Genomic DNA, 26,423 nt, shown 5'->3' with positions numbered 1-26,423 from the left:
TTTATTAAAACATAGTGAATCACTGATGACATTTAGGTCTAATTAAGTCAGGCTACTCAGCTTAATGATTTTCTTCCAGAGGAGTCAACTATTTTGGAATTCATAATGTTTAACACAGTTCTTTTGGAATAGGGTATTGTACCTAGGGGTGCCATTATCAGGGTCTATAATAGCAAATGTTTTCATTTAAAAGGCTATGCCAAATTAAATCACAGTGAAATTTGTCCCAGCCATTTGAAAATGCTATCCCAAAATGTTCTCATGGTAGAATAAACAGTGTTAGGGAGAGGAGGGGAAGATGGGCAAAAGATATTCACAATGGCAAGGAGAGGCTATTTGTAGCCCGGAATAAGATGTGTAAGGACAAAATGTAGACGTCATCCTCATCTGCAAAAATGCCGTATGGTTTTGTGTTCAAAAAATACATAAGTGACTGAAACATTTATTTGAGTCTCAGAGTAGCAGAAGTGCCACAAGATTAAGGGGACAACTGCTAGATGCTGTCTCTCCTAATGATGTACTCCATGCGTTTCAAAATACAAACTACTGTATATTCACCAGTGCCCTCGTTGACTTTTCTTGTTTCTCTACTGGACTGCAGTGTTCTTGTCTCTATGCAGCCAGAACAAGTTTGTAATTAATTTTGATTTGCAGTCTTTCCCTGCAGCATAATAGTTCAAGGATATTTTGTTGTGTAAACTAGATATTGCTCCTCTGACATAGCTGCTGCTACACGGAAAACCTTCCTGGAGATTAAACCTTAGACTCCTTCCTTCAGCACTAATGTGACTGGCTGCTTGCTTCTCAGTCACTGGAATAGAAAATACTGCTTATTTCTTTAGCAGGGTATATTTAACCAACCTCATTATCACTGATGGCAAGTAATGCTACGAAGGGGCTGGTTCATGCCATGTCTGCAACTTCTGTGACCTTCAGAACTCATATCTTCATCCATGTATTAGAAGGATAGAATGTATATAGTGCTCTTTTTTCCCTGCTTGTCAGACTTTTTCTTTGATTATGGCTATTTGGGGCAGAATAGAAATCTCAGATGTTACTACCAAAGTAAAGGATGCTGTTAACAGTGGGGAAAACATAATCAGTAAAGCCCTAGCAGTCATTGGGAAGTTGCTACTTGGTAGCAAGGGAGTTCTTGACCCTCTGTGGGAAGTTGTTTGGTTTGGGGTTTTGTTTTCTGTTTGGGGGGAGGGGGTTCTACTGGCACTAAAAGTAGGCAGCAGAAAGCAGAGCTATACATCTTGGTGCTTGAAATGGTTTTTGATGACTGCACAGAGCAAGAATTGTATCTGTAGGGTGCATATCAGCAAAGGGCATCCTTTGCATGTCTGGCTTGCTGAAGTGCTTCCCTGCAAAGGTACAGCAGGGTGGTATGAAAGATCTGAAACGCTCGCTGGGAAGGCTGCTCTCTTTTGATCAACTACAGAGTTCTATGTAGTGTGACTAGACATGGTTAAGTTCCTCAGTTCAAGTATTTTAAATTTGTCAGAATGAAGGCAGAGCTCAGCAGGGAGTTACAATTACACAGACAAAACACACATACATTTTTGCATGCCCTTTTGTCTGTGAGTTTATCATCTTTTCTGTTTTGATTTGAACAATATCTGTGTTTCAAGCTGCATGTTCCTACAGCTTCATAACAAAGAGGAATTGGCAGACTTCTGGAAACTAGACTGCAAATAAATTTGATGAACTCAGTATGTCAGAAAAGAACAGGTTCTTGCTTTGATAATAGTTGCTTGTGTTTAAAAAAAACCACATACTCACAGAAAACATTAAACAAACAAAAAAATCCCACAGATAAATAAATAGCTAGCAGGAGCAACTTCATCTAAGTCCCATTTCACTACATTTGCAGTATGTGCATACAGCTATTACTTACTTTTTTCGCTTTGTAGAGAGTGGGCATCTGTTGTGTCCTTGCTTCACTGTAAAATTGCACTGGATCTGCCAAATCATACATGCAATATTAAACACCACAGGCAACCTTACGGATTCATACACAGCAAATGCTATGTAGACTGTTGAGATAATTCTCTCTGAGTCGTAATTTTGCCATGATGTCACCGAACAAATCTTCTGTATTTGTTCCTTCTGCTAACTTCATCTCTCATGCTGTTCATCTGTTCTTTCAGTCAGGGGCCTATGAACTACAATCCTTTCCTAAAACCATCAGGGCATTCCTAAATGGACCTCACTCAAAACAATGCACAGTTATTTAATTGCAGTGCATATCATTTACATATTCTATTGCCTGTAAACACAGCTCCATTATTATTCTTTGTCCCACAAAGAGAAACTTACAGAGCAGGTTCATCTTCTATCTTGATAGTCTAGGAGAGAGGCATAACCCCGGTAATACAGAAATAGCCAAACTTGTTTACACAGAAGGACGTATTGGCCATCTGCCAGGAATCTAAGTGCTACACTTGATTTACATAAATATTTGCATAATCTTATAATCTAAAATAATTTTTTTTGAATATTAGCTCCTTCATTGCAAGATGAAATAAAAACGTTAATTCCACTGCAATAAGCTACAAGTTATTTGTTTTGCCTTCCTTTTGAAGGTATAGCAGCTGTATGCTGTGTCTTTTGGAACTCTTTATGTTTCCCTTCACATCTAGCAAGCTGGGTGTCTGGAATGCTGGTTGGCTGCATGGCTCTAAGGAACATAGGATGGCATCAGATACTCAGTGATATCTGGCTGCTTCCATTCATTTTCACGTAAGTCCTATCACAGTGTTCTCATTGTCTAAAATGATGGTAGAAGAAAAGTGGAAGTCACAGCACTCTTCAGGATCATGGAGCTGCAGAGGCTAGACTGGCTCTGATGTTCAGAGTATCATGATAATCTGGCAGGTCTCTAGTCCAACCTCCTGCTCAAAGCAGGGCCAACTGTGGAACCAGACAAGATTGCTCAGGTTTTTAGCCAGTCGGGTCTTGAAAACCTCTAAGGATGGAGACAGCACAGCATAGGGAAAAAGCTTTTCCTCATAGTCAATCTGAACCTCTCATTTCAGTTTATGTCCATTGCCTCTCCTCCCACCATGCACCACTATGAAGAACCTGGCTCCATCTTTTTGATAGCCTCCTTGTAAGCACTGGAGGGCTGCTTTTAGGTTCCCATGAAGCCCTCTCTTCTCCAGGCTGAACAAGCCCCGGTCCCTCAGCCTCTCTTCACAGTGCAAGTGCTCCAGCCCCAATCAGTTCTGCAGAATGGCCCTCTGCTGAACATGGTAGAGGTTATTGATGTCTTTCCTGCATTGCGTGGCCTAAAATGGGACACCATATCTAGATGTTTAAGGAGTGCTGAGTAGGGGGGAATAATCATTTCCCTCAATCTACTGGCTGTGTTCCCGTTCATATAGCCCAGGATGCTGATATAATTAACAGTTTGGAAAAAAAAAAAGAACTAATTCCCCATGATTTTGGGCAGTAATGGGTAAATCCTTTCTTTTTTCTCCACTGTTATAGACTCATTATTAAAAAAATGAGTCACTCAACTACATGTAAGTACAGAATGTGGTCCCTAAAACTTGTTCTAGAGAAATGGAGAGACCTCAGAAATACAGCTCATCTCTAGGACCTTGTATATGGATGAAACTGTCCTTGAACAAATACCTCTTAAATAACATGGAATGCCTTTGGGGATGGGAGGGAGAGGAGAAAAATCTGCATAAAACTCATGGAGAGTGGAAGATGTTGCATGTTTAATCACTTTTCAGTAACATTGTTCTAGGTCAATCATGTGATCTTGGCAAAGAAGGAACTGAAAACTACTATGTAGGTGGGTATTACTTTTTGATTTGCAGACTTCTTAAAATTTCTCAGTGGAGATACGGATCCTGTGCAGCAAATCTAAACCTACTGATTCTAGACTTGCTTTTGCAGACTCCTTAGAAGTAATCCATGTCTTCTCAGTGATCTGAAAACCACAGGCTGAAACAGCCGAGCTGGTATAATTACTGGATCTCACACTTGCTGGTTTCAGGCAAGGTGGCATCTGCTAAGTGCAGCCCTGCAGGTTACTTCAAGGAAGCATTTTGCATGATAAAATAAGGAATGAATCCAAGCAAATGCATGAACTTGTCTTTTGATTGCATCTAATGCTGATGCTTAGTAATTCTGAGCAAGTGCTGACTCTTGTCAGAGTCTGCAAAATAGAAAGGAATAGTTTAATCAAGCATCTTCTCAACAAGGGTGCTAGAACAAAACACTAGATTTATCCTTCCTTCTGGGTAAATACAGCTCTGTAGATTGCATTTGCTTTCACTGCCTTTCCTTTCTGAAATTCAGAATTGCACCCATGTGACATCTTCCTTACCAAGAACCCTGAGGGTATTTGAACTTTGGAGATCTTCAGAAACTGGACTGAAAATAAATGCCTAATTGTACCTTACCTGACTTTTCATTGCCAAAATTTTCAGTGATCACCAGCCTTTTCTCTTTTAGTGCTCTCTGTGCCTTTCCCCTTTTCTAGTCCATTCTCCTATACCCTCCAAGTTGTTAACATCTCTAGTGTCCCAGCAGCTCCAAGTCTCCTCTTACTACCTGCTTCTTTTGCTCTTGTAGTTGCTCAAGTTAATTCTCTCAGCTCTGCTTTGTACTTCGCTTCTTTGTATTTGACTGATATACTCCCAATCATGGGTCACACCTTGCTTCTGCTTCCTCCACTATTGCTCTTATGTCACTGAATGTCTTGAGAGAGCATTTCAGGAGCCAGACAGACTATACTAACAACTTTCTGAGGATCTTTTCAAATCTTTCTTATTCAGAAATCCCACTGCTCCCATCAAGTCCCTCTTTGAGACTTTCATTTCCCTCCCTAAGCCTTCTCACTTGCCATGCTTTCTCCAAATGTCATGAGTGTTACTGATTTCAGTAAGAAGATTGAAAGGCTTTGTCAAAAGCTTTTTCCATCAATTTACCTTCTTTTCTCCTAATATCTTTTGTTCCTGGTCTTTTCCTGGTATGTTTCCTTTCCCAGGGATGCATTCCATCAGGACTGAACTGTTTCCTTCCCCTCCCTCATCTATCTAGTGGCTCCTTCTATTCATTTCACAAACGCATTTTAATGTTCCATGCTGTTAAATATATAAAAGCAATACCATAATAATCCTACTCTCTTTCATCTCAGGTATCTTTAGCAGACTGCAGCTGCTCTAACCTCGGCACACATACACCTCCCATATATCCTTATTCCCTCCTGGTCTGTCAGAAGCACAGCTGCCACAGCCACCTTCTCTTACCTGCCAATGAAACCATGTCTTTGTCTCACTGAATCTTCCCATTGTCTCTTCAGTGATCAAATACTTCATCCAAACACCTCACATAGCCAAACCTCTGACTTTGGTTTCTTTTGTGTAGTCATCAGTGCCAACTCCAATGCTCAGTTCACCTTGCTCTTCTTCAGTTTGCTGAACTCTCTCTTGCCTGCTGCCCTGTTTTCTCCCAGCCTGTGGATATCTCCTTTTTCTCATTCAAATTCTTCCTCAAAACTCACTTAGTCAGAGCCTTCAAACACTAAGCCATGTCACTAGCCTGCCCTCCCCATTCTATTATTATTTACAGACATTTAAAGATAGAGAAAAAGTGGATAGCAACAAGAAAATAGAAGCATTATAAGTTGTCACTTTCTCTGCATCTTCATAGAGTCTTTTGACTTCCGTTGTTCTTCAGGATAAAGTGGAAGAGTGTTTGCCATGAAGAACATCAAAAACACCACTGGTGCCTAATAAATACTGATAAAAACAGTAACTGGTTGTTTCTTCTGTGCAATCACCAGGAATTGCCTCTATATAGGGCTTGTATAATCACGACAGTGTCCCAGGGGCCTGCTGTCAGTCTCTTCATCTCCCTTATGAGCAGCAGAGAATGACTGTGTATTAATAATGATCTATGATATGCTTGAGATTTTCATCTCCTCATTAACTAGAAAAAGCCAAAGAAAATGTATGAAACAGATCCTTGTCTGAAGTGAAGACAAGATGCCAGCTTCACATAGTTGTAAAGCACTCTTCAATCTCTTTGCTCGTATTGTATAAGAAGCTGCTGTGGCACACACTGTCAATGTGGAAGGGAAACAAAGGGGATACTATGTGGGACATGAATACTATTTTCTGAGGTAACCATGTTGCCAGCGGGAACCAGAGTTACTCACTTACTGGCTGAAGTAATGGGATTCTGCTACCAACTTCAGCAGAAGGGGAGTTTGGTCTGCACTTGTCTTTGGAAAAGTTTGTTGAACAGGGATGTTTAGCCCTTTGTAAAAATGAGTCTCCAGCAAACAGTACTGTCCAAAATAGTTTAGAGGGGGAGGCTGAAGAACTAAGCCTGTTTCACAAATATGTTTTCAGCTGTAGAAGAGAACAGATCATTCAGGATACACTGTGATTTGGTAAATGGCATTATCTGAAGACAAGGTCCTTATTTTGCACCTTAATTCCAGGCAGTGCAGAAAACATGTATGCCCATGTTTCAATTCAGTGTGGATTTTAAATAGCTTACAAATAGCTTCCCGCATCCAAATTGGGGTATATAACAGCAGCAACTACCTGGAACAGTTCAGAACAGCATACAGCCTGCTGTAGTGGAATATGAACACAACAGGATCAAATGAGCTTTCAGCAAGGAGGGTAAAGTTACAAACAGACCATTAGTGCTATGCTACAATCTTGTTCTTTGGTAAAAATACTATTAAATTACAAAACTCCATTTAACTTAAATAAGGGGTTATCTCTTTTTTTTTTTTTTTTTTTTTTTCCTGAGGACTGCTAGTAGCTAGCCACACATAGTAGCTTATAAAGAATGTCAGTATGGTTTTCCACAGTCGGTTTGAATTCTCTTTTCACAAAGATTTAAAACAAAGCAGTGACAGAAACACTAGAAGGCTTTTTTTCTGCACAACTGCTCGCTTATTAATGAAACAAACTTCTGAGCTGATTAGGAATACGTTTACTGGCTATCTGAAAGTAGAGACTACCTAGTCTGAAAGTATCTTCACCACACTGCTGTTGTGGTCACTTGTACCAATGGAAAATAGTCAATTCTAGCAATACTTCTTTATCCATTTCATACAGGTATAAACAGCCACACAAGGTGTGGAGAAGCTCTTAGGATTCAGGTTACTGATGCTGCTTGCAGTTGTTGTTGGCAGAGCTCCCAGCACTGGAAGGAATTTTTTATCTGAAGGTGATCTCTGCTAGCTTTAATCATATACACACTATCTCATTCCTTTGTGAGGGACAAAAACAAATGCAGATATAAATTTTAATGGTAAAACCTACTCCACTATCAAAGGGAAAGAATCACTTTTTCTGCAGTGATTTTTTTATTTGATAAAAAAAAAAAAAAAAAGATGATATGCTGGTACTTAGGTCTGTGAGTGAGTTTTCTAGTCTGTTGCACACAAAACCTCCTGAGACTCTGAACATGTACTTTTGCCAGTAGAAATTAATATGTTTTGCTTTCCACTCTTGGGCAACTATTTCCATTAGATCTTGATACTTTAGGCAACAGAGAGAAAGTAAGAGAGAGACTGAGGGAGAGTAAGTTCTTCTTGAATAGCACAGCTTGTTTACAAACCTTCTACAGCCTGAGCTAAGCCAAAATGAGGTCTCATTAGCTATGAGGTCTAAATTAGCTATTGGAAAAGCATTTCAGGACGGTCTGTGTGGTGGAATGCAATTGATAATAAAAGTTGCTTGTCTGTACCCTGTGAGCTGATTAGCTCAGGAAGAGTACACAGTGTTAAAATTAGCATTCGAAGCCTATTCATCTGTACACTGGCGCAGAGAGCAGTCTCTGTGGGAGGCTTAACTGGGAGAATTATTCTTTCTTCTATGTTGTTTATAGTTTAGCTGGGTTTAAAAGGATCCAAAGCCTTTAAAAGAGACTTGGTCTTCAGCAGAGTATTGTAGAAGCTGGAACCTGAAGTGCTTGGCAATTGGCACCATTGACAGCAACTGCTGTATTGCTCTCTATCAAGCCTGGCATTTTGCACTGCAGGAAAATTGTTTATCAGTAACACATTTAAAATAATGTAACTGGCCAGGATTCAGTAACTGAGATAATAAAACTTGTTGAATGTGCAAACTCTTCATGCAATGTTACAGTAACCAATATAGATGCAGAAAACCAAGACACGGAACAAATTAAAGGTCCTATAGAAATATTAATGTGCCTGTTTTTTGCATATATAGTAATGGTCACTTTTAGCCCTACATCTACATAACAAATTAAAGCTACAATGAATGAGATGGAAATACAATGGAACACCACAACTATGCAATTTCCTAATGTGGAATATTGCATTAACTTCATTCTTGCATGCAATTTTATTCTTACAAAGCCAAAGTCTGAACTTCCTTCTGACCATACTGCAATCATCATTACTAGGGAAGGTTTCCAGAAACCCAAAGGATACTTACACTCTTCCCCCAACCAAATATTGCATCAGCACCCTGAGAGTCCCCTACCTCTGACTAATATGCACAAAATGAGCTACCTTCAGATGTAATCTGCGGGCAGGCTCCAGGGCCTGCCAGTCCCATATGCAACATTCCATTTTGATCTGTGCATCCTAGGAGCCAAGGTTTTCAAGGACAGCATCTCCATGTGAGAATAGCTACGGGCAACATCAGTACTTGACAAGCTCCCCCTGAACAAAAGGAAAGACAAAAGCCTTAATGCTCTGGGGTAAAGTTGACCTAAAAACTCTCATAAACTCCCCAAACTAATTTGGATTTTTTTGTCTTTTGATTTCAAAAGGGTCTTGCTTCATATCTATTCTGATACCACCACATTTCTTTGCTCTTCAGCCACAATTTTACTGTCACATTGCAGGAGCCCGAGTGTTGCAAACACTTGTCCCAAGGGTGGAGAATTCTTTCAGATCATGCCTGAAATCAAATAAATCTTGGAGCTAGAAAAGGTTGCATGGTCAGCCAGCTTGTCTTTCTACTCTTAGCAAGATTGCACCCTGCCTGCATTTCTTCCCACTATTGCCTCACCTAATACATCTTGAGTATTACCAGGATGGTACCTCCCTGGATAGTTAGTTTCTTCCATACTCCAGCTGGTTTTAACATTCAGAAATATACTGTGAGCTTAACCTCTACTCTTTCTTTGTTAGCTTGCTTCTGTGTCTCAGCATCTGCTGAGATTGAGTAATTCCCTTCATTCTTTTATATTTATATTTGAAGGTATTTATAGATTGCAGCTATGGCCCCTTGAGTTTTCTTTTCTCGAGGTTATATTTATAGACCTTTGACAATCATCCCTCATATTTTATGCTTATCTTACAATATTTACATGCTGTTTGTTAGCCATTACATTGCTGTCTTTTCCCCATGACTTTCCTCTGCATTATCACAAAAGTGGTGATACTAAGACTCATTTTACTGTTACGGTGTTAACTGAAGATGGTGCAGCCCCAGTAGATACAGTGCATTATTCACCAATACTCTAGTCCTGAAAAATATTTTTAAACAAATGGCCATTTTCTCACCTTTTAGACATGCTGCTGGGTTTTTTGCTGCTTGGGGCAGGAGCTGTCTCTAGTTATCTGTGTAGCACTTAGCACGATGGATTTCCAGTTGGCTCTGGATTCCTTTGGTGGCTCTGTAATGCGAGATAATTCGAAATACAGGTAGCAATGACTGAAAAGCGAAGAGTCAAGTGTAAAGCCAGAATCTCACCAGCTCTGCTTTTGTAAGGAAGTTAATTTTCACACTGAACATTCCCAAACTGTTGTAGTTATAAGAGAGCTGGAACTGAAGGTGATAATGATATGGACTGGTACAGATTTCCCTGAACCATATGTGAGATCAGCAATCTAGGCTCATAAATTCAGTGCAGTAGCTGTGAAAGTGCCTTGAATTATTTAATTCACTTGTCCAGTGAGAACTCAGAATTATTAAACTTTTGGCAGCTACTGCCTGTAGAATGTTTTTTTCCACCAGATTTTTCTTTTGTGCAGTTGGCATGTTTTTAAACATGTGGTCACTCATCTTTCTACCTTCTGACTCATTTTGAGTTCTTTTTCTCATTTGCTCTGAAGTTTCCCCCAAATAACACTCCTCTAACTCTACCTCCAAGTTTCAGAAAGAGCCTTGATCATATCTTAATATTCTGAGAAGTATTTATGCTGACTTTAAAATATCTTGACTTCAGAATTCATCTGTGTGGTAATGCAAACTAGATCTCAGAAGAATTAAAAACGTAACTTGTTCTGAAATGACTGAGGCTTTCATTTGCATCTATCTGGGCTTTCTTCTGGTGAGGAGTCATTTTCTTTAACAAGTCACAGCAAAAGGAAGACACTGCTGTTATCTCAAGTTTTTGTGAAGATCTACTTCTTTTTCCTTAATTACTTCTCCTTGCCAGTCATGAGAAACAGTCAAATTAGCAGGGCAAATTCCTGGTGCATGTTCAGATTCTTCAGTCTGTTTGCAGTGCACCACGGATGGAAGGGCAGACTGCTTTAGATATGTCTTCCTAAATGGAGAAAGTCCACACAATAACTGCGTAAGAATAGCTGCTCTTTCTGATGAGGAGCCTCTTTGTCACTTTTAGCTGAGACTTTTTGAATAGTGCTAATAAGCCCAGTATTCTATCTGCAGAAAACAAGAACACCGGAGTGTGGACTTGCTCTCATTAGAAATTTCTTTCTCTCTTTAGCATGTGTTAGCTTCTGATACTTCTAGAAAGAGCTGAGATTTGCCTAGACCATTACAGAATAGAGGGTAAATGGTTTTACCTTTGAGAGGAGTCAGAAATGTACTCAGTATCAAGAAATCTCAGGTACCTATTCGGGATATGGGAAGAGACATGAATGAAAGTGCTTGCCTCAGCAGAGGGGCTGATGGCACTCTGATGATTTCAGTGTGCTCCTGAGCCTTCAGGTCCTGTGCTGTTTTAACTTCTCGTGCAACTCTGTCTGTGAGTCAGAGTTTGGGCTAGAAAGTCATAAAAGTCCAGTGGGGATGAGATAATCGAAAGCTTGAAAACTCATAACTAGTGATTTCAGAGACCAGTTTGCCTGTAAAGTTAACTTACACTTTATAGAGGAACATTTCTCCAACAGGCTTCTAATGTAGGCAACTGTGATCTCTCTAGCTACATCATCAGATAAAGTATTTTATACTAGGGTAAGTAGTTCTCAAGCATTATCATCTAAAGCTACATTTTCAAAGTATAGCCTCTTATACTGCAAGCACATACTGGCTGAAGAGCACCATTTATGAATACATCATTGCCTGCAAACCCAAAGAATGTTTGCTGAGTTTTGATGCTGTTAATAGGAGCAATAAGTTAGTAAAATTAAATAAGAACATCACAAGAAGAGGCAACAAGAGGTAATCCGCACAGTAGTCCAAGTGTGTGAGGAAATGCTTGTTCAAGGTTGAAAATATGCTTCCAATCATTAGAAAAATCTTGGAATAGAAACCCCCAATCTGCCATCACTTTGTATATCTTCAGAAATCTAGGATGCTGCTGTAACAATAAGGTAGGGAACTGCTGTGTTAGCTGGTCTGCAAAACCATGATATCTCTGCTTACTTCTGTAGCTGAAAAAACCAAAGCCCTCATGTATTTGCTGTTGAGAAGAAAGTGGTAACTTAAATGGAAAACAAATAAAAGTGTGCTGTCACTAAAAAATTTCCCAAAGGGCATTATATTAGTGACTGTGAAAGCTGCATGTGGCAGACTGAAAAAAAAAAACCAACCCACAAATCCCCTTGTTTTATGCTGTTACAGCTTTGACAGGCCTTCTCTTAGGGTGGTTGCTCCTAAGATGCATTAATTCTAGCACTTAAGCTCCTATGTGCAGTGAAATAGAGTCATGAACTGACCTTTCTGGAAGGAAAAGGTTAGTGTTGAAAAACACTGATTTCAGCAATCCATCTTCTCAAGGTAACCTTAGAGTTTATGGTTTGCTTAACTGTACAGTGATGTTGCTGTTCCCCTGAAAAATAGCTCTCCAAAGTGATCTGTATAAATGACCCAGTATTCCCACTCAAACTCTTTGAATTTTAGTTGCTCACTATCTATTTCATATGGCTTTGTCACTTTTTGTCATGAAGCACATCAAGCTAACATGCCATCTGCTTAGTAGCACAAGAAGATGGTAGTCTGAAACTCCTTCTCATATCTTCTTGGTAGTTCTTGCCTACAGTTGTTCTGGGAGGGGTTTGACAATGCTGTGATACATCAAAACATGATTATCATAAATGGGATAACACTGGTGTCCTTATCCACTTTGCATCAGTTGTTTTGGTTACTCCAACTACAAAACAGAAATGCTCATCAGACAACTATGTCACATAAAAAACTTTAATTAGAGGATGAGTAGTAAATCCAAGCTAAGGAGAACTTGGGCTCAGTATTAGGACAAGTTATTAACAAGAGGCTTAATGAGTGGAAAAGCCTCACAGGAGAAACAGTGGAAACCTCATCACTTCGGTTATCTGAAGTGACTAGAGAGGTCTCCTAAGCAACGTCATAAGGAATGATTTTCCATTGAGAATTCAGAAGGATTATCTTATCTAATAGGTGGTGCTCCTCTGCTTGCTATGCCTTAAATCTACCTTTTCCAGCAAGTTTGACAGCCATGTTTGGGGAAACTGGACTGTGTGAGATCTGAAAATGGTCCCTGTCTCTTGAAGCTATTAAGCCTCTGGGAAATACTTCATGTCTCCTAGAAGCCTCAGAAGTGCCCCTCATGTGTGCTCTGTGGCTCTGCATGAAGCAAGACCTGCATTTGCAGGTTCTAATTCTGCTCTTCCTCCAGATAACTCAGTTTCCCCCTTTTCTGAGGAGCAGGATAATGGATTTATGTTGTATGGTGAAGTATAAACCACTACACTGGTTGCAAAAATTCAGCTCCTCAATGAAGTGGTATTTCATTAATTGTTTAGTGTAGTTCTCTGTGCCTGCAAAGATCATTGCACCACTCATTGCTTTGCCTTGACTTGCTTTAAATGATTGGGGTTAATGAGGCTTCCAACCACTTCCATTAACAGATTGTTCTGCAGTTTAACAGAGTGCCAGGACAACCCTCCTGATACCATCTGACTTACATTTTTCTTTGCTAAATTTCATCCTATTAATTTCACTGAAAACAATTCTTCTAAAGCTTTGCGTTTTTACATGCTCTGAATACTTCTAGGCTACTCTTGTAGTCCCCAAGTAGCCATTACTGGGAAATATTTTGTTCTTCCTGCTTGCAGACTACATGCTGCTTTAACTGGAAGCTTGTGATTAGCATGAAGATAATAAAAAGTCATTTAAATTAGCACTGATTGGAAAAGATAGCTGTGGGACAAGAAACCAACAGGAACGTTGGGCCAAATCCAGTAAAGCATTTAGGCTGTTAGTTTTCAGTGAGATGCTACTGGCATCAGTGGGAAACTAGGAATCTGCAAAGGAGTTAAAAGCCTGCAGAGGAGATGAGATCCCAAATGCTTTGTTGGACACAAGTCTTTGTATTTCCATAAACTGAAAGCTGTTTCTGTTGCTAAGGTTTGGGGGGGGGGGGGAAAGATGCTTTTCCTTTCTTTGTGCTCACTGTATCTTACAGTGATGCCAGGGTTTAAATCAATTGTGCAAGTGAGAGCAGGATAAAACTTGATTTTCAAATGCTCAGATACAAACCTTGAGCAAATGGGTAGTCTCGCTGGTGTCAGTCTAGCAGGGCACCCTCTACCAATGTGATTTGTATAACAGGATAACTTGTGTTGACTGCCTTAACCATTTCCTGCCTGCTGAAGTTCTGCCTGTGCTTTGTATGGTTGCTTTGCCACTAATGCACAGCGCTGTAAATACAGATAGTAACAAAGTGGAACCATGATAAAGGGATTGTAATGGGCTTTTCCTTTCCTTTCATTTGCAAAGTGTGAATTTCATATTTAAAAAATCCTACATTACAGGATAATGTCCCTCCTGGCTTTTCTACCTCCTAGAAAACTACCTCTGTTTCCCCAGACCCTTTGCATTTTCACTACTCCTGTGTAATGACCCCCTTCTCTTACCACTCTTATGCACCTATTGTGCCAGTCAGTGGCATAAGCTTTATTTCTCTGTTATCCATGTCTATTCATCTATCCAAGTCAAAGGTGGGATATCTGCAGCCACCTTCTGTCAAGGTTGTGTGAAAACTTCCCAGCTGAGGATCTCAGTGGCATCTTCTCAGTAGCATGAAGCATCAGAATTCAAAACAGGTGTTGTCTGGCATTTGTATTCTATGCAGGAAGCAGCCCATTTGAAACAGAAAGTGGCTAGAGACTGCGCTGTAGAATATGTAGGTTGTTGATGGCCAGGGGCTTATGGCCTTGCCAATTCTGCCATGTGCCACAAATTCAAGGACAGTACAATGGACACTTGAAAGTAACAGCGTACCCTTAACCCCATGCACTAGCAGCTCCTTCTCTCTGCAGCCTATTGGAACTTTGTCAGCTTGTTTCTGCTGACAGTCTTGAGGCGCTTCACATATTTTAAGGTAAAATTTTACTGTTTAATATGAATATTGCTGTAACTCCTGGAGACAAACCATGAAGAGATTTTTCTCTTCTACTATTCCATGTATTTCTTTGCAGGCCAAAATGAATTCTTAAAAATTGATATTTCAAAGATTTCTATTTAAAATAGATCAATTTTTTTCTGTGTTTTCTTTAAAGATGCCTTCTTTTGAAAAACCTTTTACCTTTCATATGTACATGAAACTAGAATTTTCATGAAAAATGTTCATTTCAGAGAGTTTGGTCAGATGACACAGGCTTCTTATCAAAATAAATTGTTTTAAGGTGAGCAAGAGAAACTCAAATGAAAACAATAAATAAAGATTAGAAACAATAGATTAAAAAAACAGAGAATTGTTTTTGTCAAAATAGAAGTCCAAATCATTTTTAAGAAATCCATACCTTTTTTTGTTCTTTTTCTTTTCAATGAACACTTGCCAAACATATTTTTGTCCTCTTCAGACTATCTGATATGTCCCACTGAAATCATGTTTTACTGCTAAACTCGTGTGTGTTGTCCCGAATAAGAACCTGTTTTTCCCGTATGCCTCTGAATCTATCCAACATGGTACCCGTACGGCTATTACCCTCAGGGCCCTGAGGACACTACCAGCCCTCCCTGTCCCTGCCCACCTCTCCTGGGGCCTCCCCACATCCCTGCCCCAGCCCAGGACCCCATTTCAGTCCAGCCCGGGGCCGTCAGTCAGCCGTGTCAATCGGCCACAATGCCGAAGCAGTGCTGATCTCCAGCCCCACCGTGGCCCTGCCCCTGCCCAGCCACGGGTCCTGCCAACCCCAACCCTGACCTCAACCCACGGGCAACCGCCCAGCCCAGCCTGGTCTGGTCCCCATCTCTATGGCGGTGCCCGATGCCTGGGGCTGGGACTGCCCCAGCTGCCCCCAGCTGCCCTGCTCCCTTGTGCGGTGGTGGGATGAGCCCTGGTGGTGAGGCCCAGCCCTACCACCACCAGGAGCCTCTGCTGATACCAGCATACAGGGAGCAGTCAGCCTGTGTGGCGCACTGACAATTACCTGGCTTTTGTTTTATTAACTTGCCAAAGGTGTGCAATAACATGCAAAGTTAAGATGAAGAACTGTCAAGAACCAACAAGAGGTGTGCTTGCAGCTACAGGATGCCTTACCTTCTCCTTGGAACACTTCTTCCCATTCCAGTGATTTATGTCTTTTATTTTTTGCTCATCTTCTACTTTCTTCTGAAACCTTGTTTGGCTTGGTACTGGAGAGAGTACAGCCTTTCTTCTTATACTTCCTTCTGGCTGATTTTCCATGCCTTTAAGCACAGTAATTGTCACACTGTCATGCTATGAAGGTTCAATAGCAACAACTGAGACAGTAATATAATAATAATAATAAAGATGTTTATTTCCTCACACAAGTTCTTGGATTAGTAACATCCATTAAAATAATGTGATTACTAATTTAGAAAGGATAACACAAAACCATCAGTTACTAATTTAGAAAAGATAACCTGAAACCGTCGATTACTGCGTTATTAATTGGAAGGACTGCTTATCCCTACTTGAAAGCTTTCTTGTTCACTCTCCTAGTGAGAGGGCTCTCAGCCTCGAGGAGTTACCTTAACCCAGCGTCCCAGGAAGGGGGGGGTGGGGAGATACTCACGGTCCAGCCGGAGAGGATGGTCAGGTCACGTTCCCGTCCCTGCTCAAACTCTCCTAGCTCCCAAGCCTCTTTTTATACGGCTGGGGCTCTGGGCAAACACTGCTTTTGCTGACTTTTTGCGAGTTTCACAATCACAGGACTGTTTGTTTGTCTGCTTGGGGGGACCCTGCTAGCGAGGCAAGACCCCAACACCTCCGTATCGTTTCTTCCCTCCCCGGGGGTCCGTGCAGATTCCAGGTGGCAGACCTCTTCAGTCTTGTTAATGCTGCCATTCCGCAGCCTTGCGCGTATCAGTCCTTGCGCATATCGGTTGGTAGACTTCTTTAGTCCTGTTAAGTCCTCTGTTCAGCAGCTTTGTGCACGTCAGCTCTTGTTCTATCAGTTCTTCTGCATATCAATTGACAAACTTCAGTCCTGTTAACTCTTCACTCGCCCGTCAGTAATTAAGACACCTTCTTCCCACTGTCAGCAGTCCCAATTGCTGTTTAGAAAGCCTTGGTTTCTTTCTTGGTGTTATTTCAAATTCCTGGAAATGCAAACTTATTAGAAGCTCTGTGGTAAAGGAAAAGGTGCCTGATTTTGCTGCAGTTGTCTCTTTCATATGAGAGAACATTTTTATTTATATATCTCAAAAAATTCTAGCACAGTGCTTAAGGAAGGTATGAAGACATGTAACAAATACTCCAAAATGCCTGTTCCAGGAGCCTCCAACCTTTGCTGTCCCAGGCATCGATACCCTGGAAAAAGTGTGCTGCTACAGTGGACACTGTGCTTTGCTCTCCTTCACTGTCTCAAGTTGCATTTTAATTTCCTATTGCTGCTACCAAAATGACATCAGGAGTTCTTCATCCAAGCCTGCATTTCTCACCACATGAACTATAGAGAAAGGTTTACTGTGCCAAGTGCTGGCAGTGTCCCCAGGTTTTTGCCATGTGAGGACATCAGTCCTCCCCTCCTTGAAAAGACCTAAAAATAAAAAGCATTTCCTCAATACCAGCTTAGTTGTATGGGAATAGGTAGTGCAGACTGAACTGATCTTTCTGTATTATTAAGACTTTACAAGTTCATTAACGTTTTTGTGGTTATTTCTTCAGGTGTTGCAATGCTTTGTGTGTTTTCCTTTGCTCTGATTCTTGCATTTAAAATCTGTTTCTGTAAACCCAGAGTGTGCATGAAACATCTTTCCTCCATTCAGTGCCATGGGCCTTATCCTCTTCACTGGAGGAAAAAAAAGTTCCAAATTATTGTAGCAGTATCAGCTGAGAATTTCTTGCAGAATAGGGTGGAGCGAGCAGGCTCTCATTTATTACTAAGCCAGGAAATATGAAATAACATCTTAATTGCATTCTGAGACTAACACCCATGAGAACTTAAGTGTACCTGTGAAACTAATCCTAGGTAGCTCTTAAACAAATATACAGACAAGTATAATCATGCATCTGATTGTCCTCTTTACCATTTGGGTAATGCTCATGCTAGAGGGGGTGATAAGAACACACTACGCTTTGGGATAGTTTTTTGAGAACCTTTTCCCTTTGGTGTCAGCCAGAATTCTGGTACCAATCTGGTCTGATAGGATACAAGCAGATACTTACATTTCTGTCATCGGTTTAACTTTAATAATACTTTATTGGCAGGAGAAGTTAAACTTGGATGCCCAAAGTATAAGAAGAAACAAACAAATATATATATATTTTTAGCAGATTTAGAAATGGTGTGACAAATATGCATCCAGGATAGGGCTTCCGCATTAATGGGATTTAACATAATTATGATTGATTTCACACGGTCACACAATAACACAGAGAATGGAACTCCTATATGATGGCACAAGATGCTTGGAACTATGTCTTTGCTATGTCCTTGCATATTTATTTAGCAAGTATTTTTTATGAAAAACATGCTTTTTCCGCTTGTGTAAATATCTTCCGAGCAGATACCTTCATGCTTCACCTGCAGTAACAACTTTTTACTATTCTGGTCTCCAGAACTCTTAAGAGTAGCATTTTCCCACAAGACTAGTGAGTTGAATTGCCTAACATGAGTCATCTGAAAATGATTTGATTCCCTGACAACATGTGCTAAGCCCTTCTTTGGAAAGCAACAACCCTTTAAGGCTACTTCAAGTTCCATGAAGTACTTATAAAAATTTTGTTCTAAACCTTTTTTACTGTACAGTTTTTGAGGATTTTTCAGTTACATTTTCATTTCCTTTTGTCCTGCATCTTTGAATAAACCATTGACATTTCTCCAGGACAGACCATATGCAACCAGTCACTGTATTAAAATTTAAAATGTGAGCAGCAAGAACTCAGGAACTGAAAAACTTTATTTCTCTCAGCTTTTCTAATTAATTATATAAAGAACAGATTGAATCAGTAAACAGTCTGAGATGGCTGCTATGTGTTTTTCTGAGATCTCCCTTTGGAAGTTCTGGGGAAAAGTTATGTAACTACAAAAAAAAAAGTGGGAAAAACTACTAAAAGCACTGAAATTCTGATTTATAAGTTGTTTCACCAGAAGCAATAGTGACTCATGCTTTCATTTCTTTTACAGGAGATAAATTTGAGGTTGTTTGGCTCAGGCACAACTCTTTCCAGGGAAAAAAAGGCCAAAAGCCAATTCACAGAAAGATGGGTAGAATACTAAAACTCAAGATGACAATCTGACAGCCACTTGGCATCTGCTCTCAGATGGCAGCCAGCTGGCTTCTTGCAACAATCTATGCACCATAAACATTGTTAGGAAGAGCTTGCTGAGAAAGTCAACACAATACATGCAGAGATGCAACGTTTCCTGTAAAGCTTCTCTTGCACAGTGCCCAATGGGTTGTTGATTCACACCACCATGTTCTAGCACTTGTGTCTTTCCTCACAACACACGCATCCCCCAATATCTATAAGGAATTAGGAGATTAGTGGTAAGGGCCAATCAGTAATAACCACCTCTTTTTCTGAGCTCTGTCCTGCTAATGCATAATAGCCCATAGCTTATGTGAGACAGGGTCAACCTTTTGACTTCAAGGGCAATGTGACTATAGAATGAAGGCTTCAGACTGTAAGTTCTTTGGAAGTGGAATTGCTTTTGTTTGCACAACTATCATTATGATTCATAGTGCTAATATGGTTATTATTAGACTTTCTGTTGGGAGAAGGCCAAAGTTTTCATCCCTGTTCTGCTCTCTAGAGACAGGTTGAAACCAGTTGGCACACAAAGCTGTCATACTCTGTTCTCTCATGTGGATATCTCACGGTCCTATTTTGGGGTCCCAGTGACTACACTGTTGAAAATAATACACTAATGACAGTGGCGCGTACCTCACTTTGCATGTAAGCCATTGTTCCACTAAGCATTAAAATGGGAGCAGGGAGAAATGTCTGTCTTCAAACAAAGACCTTATTGCATAAAGATGGATCTGATAAGACTAAATAGGATCTTCTGTCATCAGCTGTTGAATGTGTATTAATTTCAGATCTTTTTCTACACTACATCTGCACTGGCTCTTTCATGTGCTCTCATCTTCAGGTCTGAGAATCTCTGCTCCATCTCTGGTTTACTGGTAGCTGTCACACCCACACAGTCCATCATCTTAAATATTTGTATGATCATGAGTACAATGCAGAATGCTCAGAGCTTACCACTTCTGGCAATTAACTTGAGATAAATACATGTGGTAAGAGGAGGCATTAAGGCAGAAGACAGGCTCGGCACTGCATGTTCTCAGTAGATGAGTGCATCTGAGGAAGGGCTAATTGCAGTGTTTGCCTTAAACTCTTTTTGCTGATGCACAAAAGGTTGAGGAAATGAGAAAAAAAGGAAAATGCCTCTGTCTTTTGAGTCAATGGAAAAATATGCAGGAGTTGGGGTCTAGAAGAACACTGGGTATCTGTGTGTCTCAGTAGCAAAAGAATGTGCTAGGAAGAGGGGAACAGATAGAGGGCTGGTGCCATGAACAGAAATCTTAATCTGTGCTCTGGCCATAGTCCAGGCTATATGACATAGCTCATTTGATACAGTGCCCATTAGGATTATTTATATAACACCAGAGGTGCTACATGTACTGTAGAAAGATGAGATCTGTGACCTGAGAGTCTTGCATTATAAGTGAGACAGATACAACCCAAAGATTAATGATAAGGTGCAAACACTGGAATGAGGAGCACTGAATCAGAGGAGAAATGAAGCTCAGGTAAAGAAGCAGATACTGATCAGGGACATGAAAATGACATGAGAAAAGGCAGAGAACTGTTAGGTGGAGGCAAAGGAAGTACTGCGAAGTAGGGGAGGCAAGGGTGAGGCCTGAGAGTAGGAAGGAAGGTGAAGTGAGGTCAGGCAGAGCTATGTGTCTTTTGGGGAACTTAAGTCACAAAGGTTGTGAACTTGGAAGAAAATCGAAAGCTGGGCTATAGGGCTGGGGACTGCCTAGTGTGCAGCTGGTGGAGCAGCAAATCTGACTTAGGATACAATATTTTCAGACAGCATAGAGAAAAAAGAGAAGAAAGAAAAAGAAAAAAGTGATTGGAGTAGACTCGACCAGGGCAGTAAATGCCTGGTTGTAAGCCCTCACCCTCTCTGGTGACGACTCTGCCTGTACTGCTATGCAAGCTGATAGGCACTGCTCATCTGGGAGAGTGGATTGGCAAGGAATGAGCTCAAGGGTGAGCAGGAAATGTGTTGTACTGGCACTTCCATGACCAGCTAATGGGGATAGTGGAGGAATCCCCCAAGGCACAAATGCACATGTACACGCATGCATCTGCCCCTGAAAGAGACCACTGAGTGCACCTCATGTCCTCTAGGCCATAAAGATGAATTTGGCTCAAAAGCAAGTGCTACAACACCTGCTCAGAACTGGATCCAAATTTAGTCATAGCAGAAAGGAATTTAACCCATGGAAGTTAAAATGATTCCCTGAGAAACAGTATCGCACTTGTGCAGTTTCCCACCTGCACTCATCCAGTTAAATGCCTCACCCTTAGAAAGGGGAAATACATGCCATACAATATATAAGCGACAGCAGGGAGGCCAGATGTTTTGATGGGCTGGAGACAATTGCTGTATGCCTGCATTTCCTGTTCTCCACACTATATTGCAGTGATTCTTTTCTTCTCCTAAGAGAAAATCATAAGTAATCCCTTTGAAGAACTCCTGAAGTTTTTGCCAAAGGTACAGGTCCTTTATCTATTCAAATGGTGCCCCTTTGGGTGGCAACAGGGAGAAGCACAGTCAGGATCGTATATGGCAGCTTTGGAGCATCTGGAGAGAGCAAAAAGAGCATTCAGAACAGCCTCTGAATTACAGCCCACCATCTGCTTTGTGTAGACTGGGCGCGACAACTACACCGCTGACCTGGCATCAGCCAGAGGGCACAGCATGGTTAGAAAGCATCATTCGCTGCACAGTCTGGGTTAGAACAAGCCAGGAAGGAAGTGATGGCATAAGCATTTCTCCACTGTATTGTTTGCAGGATACACAGGAAGATTTTAGGGTTTATACTTTGGTAGCTCACAACGCAGAGCCAGCATAGTTGAGAAGTAGGGTTGGCAGTGCTGCATTTGGCCTGCAATGCAGGTAGCAAAGGCAGGTTTCAGTGTTGACTGCCATGCAGATTACATCTTCACTGATCCGTTCAGTGGAAATTTTGACAGACTCCCACGTTACATAGCTTCAACTCAGGCCAACAGAATTATTCTGGCAAGTTTTATCAGCTTATATAAGTCAGGAAAAAGATGAGACGTGACTTTAACCAGCATAACTGAGCTGGGAGAAGCTTCCAGTTCAGATACGGTTATCTTGGTAGAACTGTTACCAGGATGAGCTGATTTATTTTGGGAGGTTTCTAATGCCCCAGTTAATGGTTGTGGCCATGCTGTCAGCTGCAAACTTGCCCACCACCCATAGGTCTGTATACAGAGGCCATGTTAGCCTGACTCTGGAATTTTCTGGAGAAGGACAGCCCAAAATTTGGTTCCTCTAATGTATGTATTTATATGGTGGTGGAAAGAGATACAGAGTCTGGCTTGATTAACTGTTATTTTATAAGGAGCAGAGATATTGTAGTAAATCATGTGACTGTACTGTTGTTTGACAATGTACTTTGACAGAAAGTTCCAAATGTCTTTTGGACAGAGATTAATGTAAGAGTAGCCAGCATTGTTCAAACAATATTGGATTTAGAGTTTCAAAAATCAGGATAAACTGTTCCTCCAGTGGCCATAATCCTATTTGCACCATTAAGGGCCTACTGCATTGCAGAAAAACGCATTTAAGAGGACAAAATTCTTCAAACAGAAGGAAATGGCTTTAGCCTTTTTTGCATGAGAAGAAGGCAAAGAAAAAGATTATGGAAACCAAATTACAACACATTCATTTGAATCATTTAAACAGCTTTAGGCTTGGACTATTTTTCAGCATTTTAAAAATTATTTTTTTTCTATGCACTACAATAGACATGGAAAGAAGCTGGTATAATTGATGCTGTGTTTCTGTGCAAGGATGGTTTACTAACTACTGTTCACAGCTCTGTATTAATGGTTTACACTTCCAAAAATGAATAGGAATTTTTAGAGTCTCAGAAAAAGCGTCTTGATTGATCCCTCCAGTTTTAAGCTCAAGTCACAAACCTGATACTAAGAATGCTTAAGAAACAGAGATCATTATATCAAACAATAACCAAAAACCAAAACAGCTTTGTGCCTCATTTCGTTTGGCCAAAAACAACTTTTTAGCTATATTTGAAAAATAAAATCATCCCTAGGCTGATTTCATTATTTCAGTAGCATATCAGTTGTATTAAGTACTGAACTGAACCCTTAGGTGAGTAAATATCGTTCTCGAATTCAGCTACATCTTTTCACTGACAGTAGTTATCAAATACCCCAGGTTCCTTTGACACCCATCACCAGAAGATCAGAATGGATTCTAAAGCCAGACCTTGACAGGAAGTCCTTCGCAGTTTGTTAAGATAGGCTGGTATTTAAGCCAAAAAAACATTCCCTCAAGTCCTTTTTAATTCTGTAATGTTTCAACTTGCTCATTGCCTCTGGGTGTTACAGTCCTAGCCTGCCATCCTTGGGCACTGAGATCCGGTCAGCTGTGATGGCTACAAGTGCACTGAAAGTTAGCAGGGAAAGTGGGAAAAGGAATTAGGCCTCAACCCAGACTTGTCTGAGAAATGAAAACCATGAAAGAGTGAGAAATTACCTCACATTCTTTTCCTTGGCCCATTCCTTTCCTCTGAGATTAATAAATAAAACATAAGCTGTGTAAGAACTTTTGTATTTTCCAGCTTGACTACTATTTTGTGTTATCCAGGGAGGCAGATGCATATAGTCTGACAGGAGGCATTAAGCTCAGTGAACATTTTTCAGTTCAAAAGCCTCACCCCCTTTAAGGAAAATACTTCAGAAAGGGGAGAGAAAGAGAGATTGTCTTTTGCAGCAAACTTAGCAAACATTTTTGATACTCAGGGCAATTTCTCTCCTGCACATCAAAGGAAAATGTCACTCTTCATTAAAGGTATGAATTAAGTTATCACAGGATCTAATTGATATTTCAATTCCAGCAAATAGCACACTTTCTTATTTTGCTCTAGAGCTGCAAAACATTGAAGACAGCTCACTGAGCAGTTGGTGTTGTGGAGAAAATCCATCAGTTTGTAAAGGTTGTTAATCATTTAAAAATTCAGGTTCTCTCTAGATAGAAAAAGACTGTCTCTGAGCAATATTGGACATTCAGACTTTCAGTCTCGGGCAAAGCCAGAAATACATGAAAAATAAACACCCAAACAAACAATTTCTAACCACACATTACTGAGCCCCAGAGAAGGTCACCTGATTGTTTGATCCATTCTCCAAAGTGGTTATCATCTCATTTGTAGCAGTAGCTTCAGGATTTTGATGTGAGCAGAAGAGAGAGCTTGTTCCTGTGAATGTGCTTAAAGTGGGAGTTCAGCCTTGTACGTTCAAGGCAAAAGGATGTGATTTGGTTTTTAAAAGGTGGGAGAGGAAGAAAATGGAATGACTAGGTCTTGTTCCAGAATTTCAAGGTTACAAGTGAGTTGTCCTATGAGAAAAAAAGAAGGTGACTACTGGGGAAAATGGACTGTTGTTTACTTCAGTCCCTCAAATTCTGTCTTATTTCTGTGCAAGTCTGGTGCTTCTCTGTGATTATTAGTGTATTCATGTATGATAAGGCAAAAAATCTAGCATAGAAGGAAGATGATCTTACAAGAATGTATTTGATTGTGACTCAAGAGATCTGGACTCATTTCCAGGGCCTGCTGTAGACTGTGTGGTCTTATGCAAGTCATCTAATCCCTTTCAAACTCACTTCTCTAATTTTGCAATGGGGGGAATAGCATCTGCTTACTATAATAGAATATGTGATAAAGTCAATGTACATGTGGCGATGGGGTTTTAAAAATACAAAACAAGAAAAACAGACCACCTTCAGAATCTAAATTTAACCTAACCACATCACAGAAAGGCTGCATAAATAGCAGGTTCCTTTCAGGTTTTGCATCTCTTGTATTAAAAAAAGGAAAACCTTTTTCTTTTTCCTATTTGTATTTCCTACTCCTAAAAGTTTGTCCTATTTGTTTAGATTTGAGTTATCCCAGTTTAAATTGTATTGTGGAATCTCTCTTTGCCACAGGTGAAATTAATGTTCCCATGGGAACCATGCTTCAGTCTATAATAGAAAGCAGAGCACTGATTCTAGAGTCAAAATCATAGCTCTTGAAATGTGCTGGATGATGAAAATGAGCCAGGCAAATACACTTGCATTTGAACTTCAGACAAGGGTTCACATTTTGCAAGAGGGGTTTGCAGAATATTTTGTTTCACTTATGTTGGTCTACGTGGAAAAAACATTGTAAAGCAAAACGTAAGTTATCTCCCTAGGTGAGCTGAAGTCTTAGTTATGACCTGTTTTCCTGACTTAAGGTCTGGAAAAGTTAATTTTAAGGAATTATTTTTAATCTAAAGACTTGAAAATCAACTTGTGTATCTATGAAATGACTCTACTGATGTGCTTATATTTCCTTTCCACTTTGATGAAATATATTTTTCTCAGACTTTTCTGCTTTACAGTATTAATGTGACCAAATATGTTCCATGAATGTGACCAAATCATCACAGTGACTTTAAATATTCACTCACTGTCTCGAAGGTCCTACTAAACTGTAACAATCACAGTTTCCCATCAAAAAAGTATTCTCCATTTGTTTGTGGGCTTTTTCTTTGCTCTTTTGCTTCCCAGAAAACTCCAGGCTTGCTTCACCTTTCATTTGCAGAACTGCTAGAATTGTTAGAATATGATAGCAAAGCTAACAGCTTGCTAATACAGAGAGACTCTTAGTGTTGGCGGTCAAGAGACAGAGGAAAGTCCTCACATACATTCACTTTCACATTCCACCTCCCAAATTGCTTCTTCATTCAACTGCTATGTTATGTTGTTCTGGTACTTTTCACTGAAATCCTGTTTCTTATCCTGCTGTTGCTCTTACAGCCCTGGCCTGCTTCCCTTTCTCCGCTGTCCTGCCATGCGCTTCCCCTCCACTGCTGCCTGGGTCCTTCAGACTGAAGCCTGGTGTCCTGCAGACCTCTGTGTCAAGAGCTGGGGAGCTTCCCAGTGTCAAGGTTTTTGAGCGGGAGGAGAGCCCAGTCTGCTGATGAAGATACCATTGATAGTTAATACATGGGACAATGCAGGGGTCAGTGGCAGGGTGGGCTGCAGGCAGCCTGTGCAAGACACCTGCTGGGAGTTCAGGGAGGAGGGCTTGGACCTCTGGGCTCCATGAAGGCCAGGAGAGCAGCAAGTGCCTCTTACCTGGGGGCTGCGACGTGGGAGCAGTCCAAGGCCTTCCTACCACATGGGATTACAATCTCCACAAAAGCAATGGTGGCATGGTTGGGAAAAGCCCTAAATTACCCTTCAGAGGTGATATGGCGAGCTGGACATTCAGTTTGAGACTTGCTTAGTGAGGCAAAGTTAGAGATTGTTTAGATTGAATATCTGGGCTGGAATACTTGAATAAAATTGTTGTTTTTCTCTGAACCACTTACAAGCCTGATTATTCCACTAGAGACATTTTGAGACCAGTCCCAGAAATATGTTTTGAGCTTATTAAAAGCTTGTCTTAAAATTGGCATATACAAGCAGCAATCAATGAAAACCTGGCACTGGTACACTGAACCTCATTGTGCTGGGCATAATATTGATGTTTGCTGAATATTTACAG

This window comes from Apteryx mantelli, chromosome 2 (assembly GCF_036417845.1).
Source record: "Apteryx mantelli isolate bAptMan1 chromosome 2, bAptMan1.hap1, whole genome shotgun sequence".
Lineage (NCBI taxonomy): Eukaryota > Metazoa > Chordata > Aves > Apterygiformes > Apterygidae > Apteryx > Apteryx mantelli.
This window is presented reverse-complemented; position numbering follows the sequence as displayed.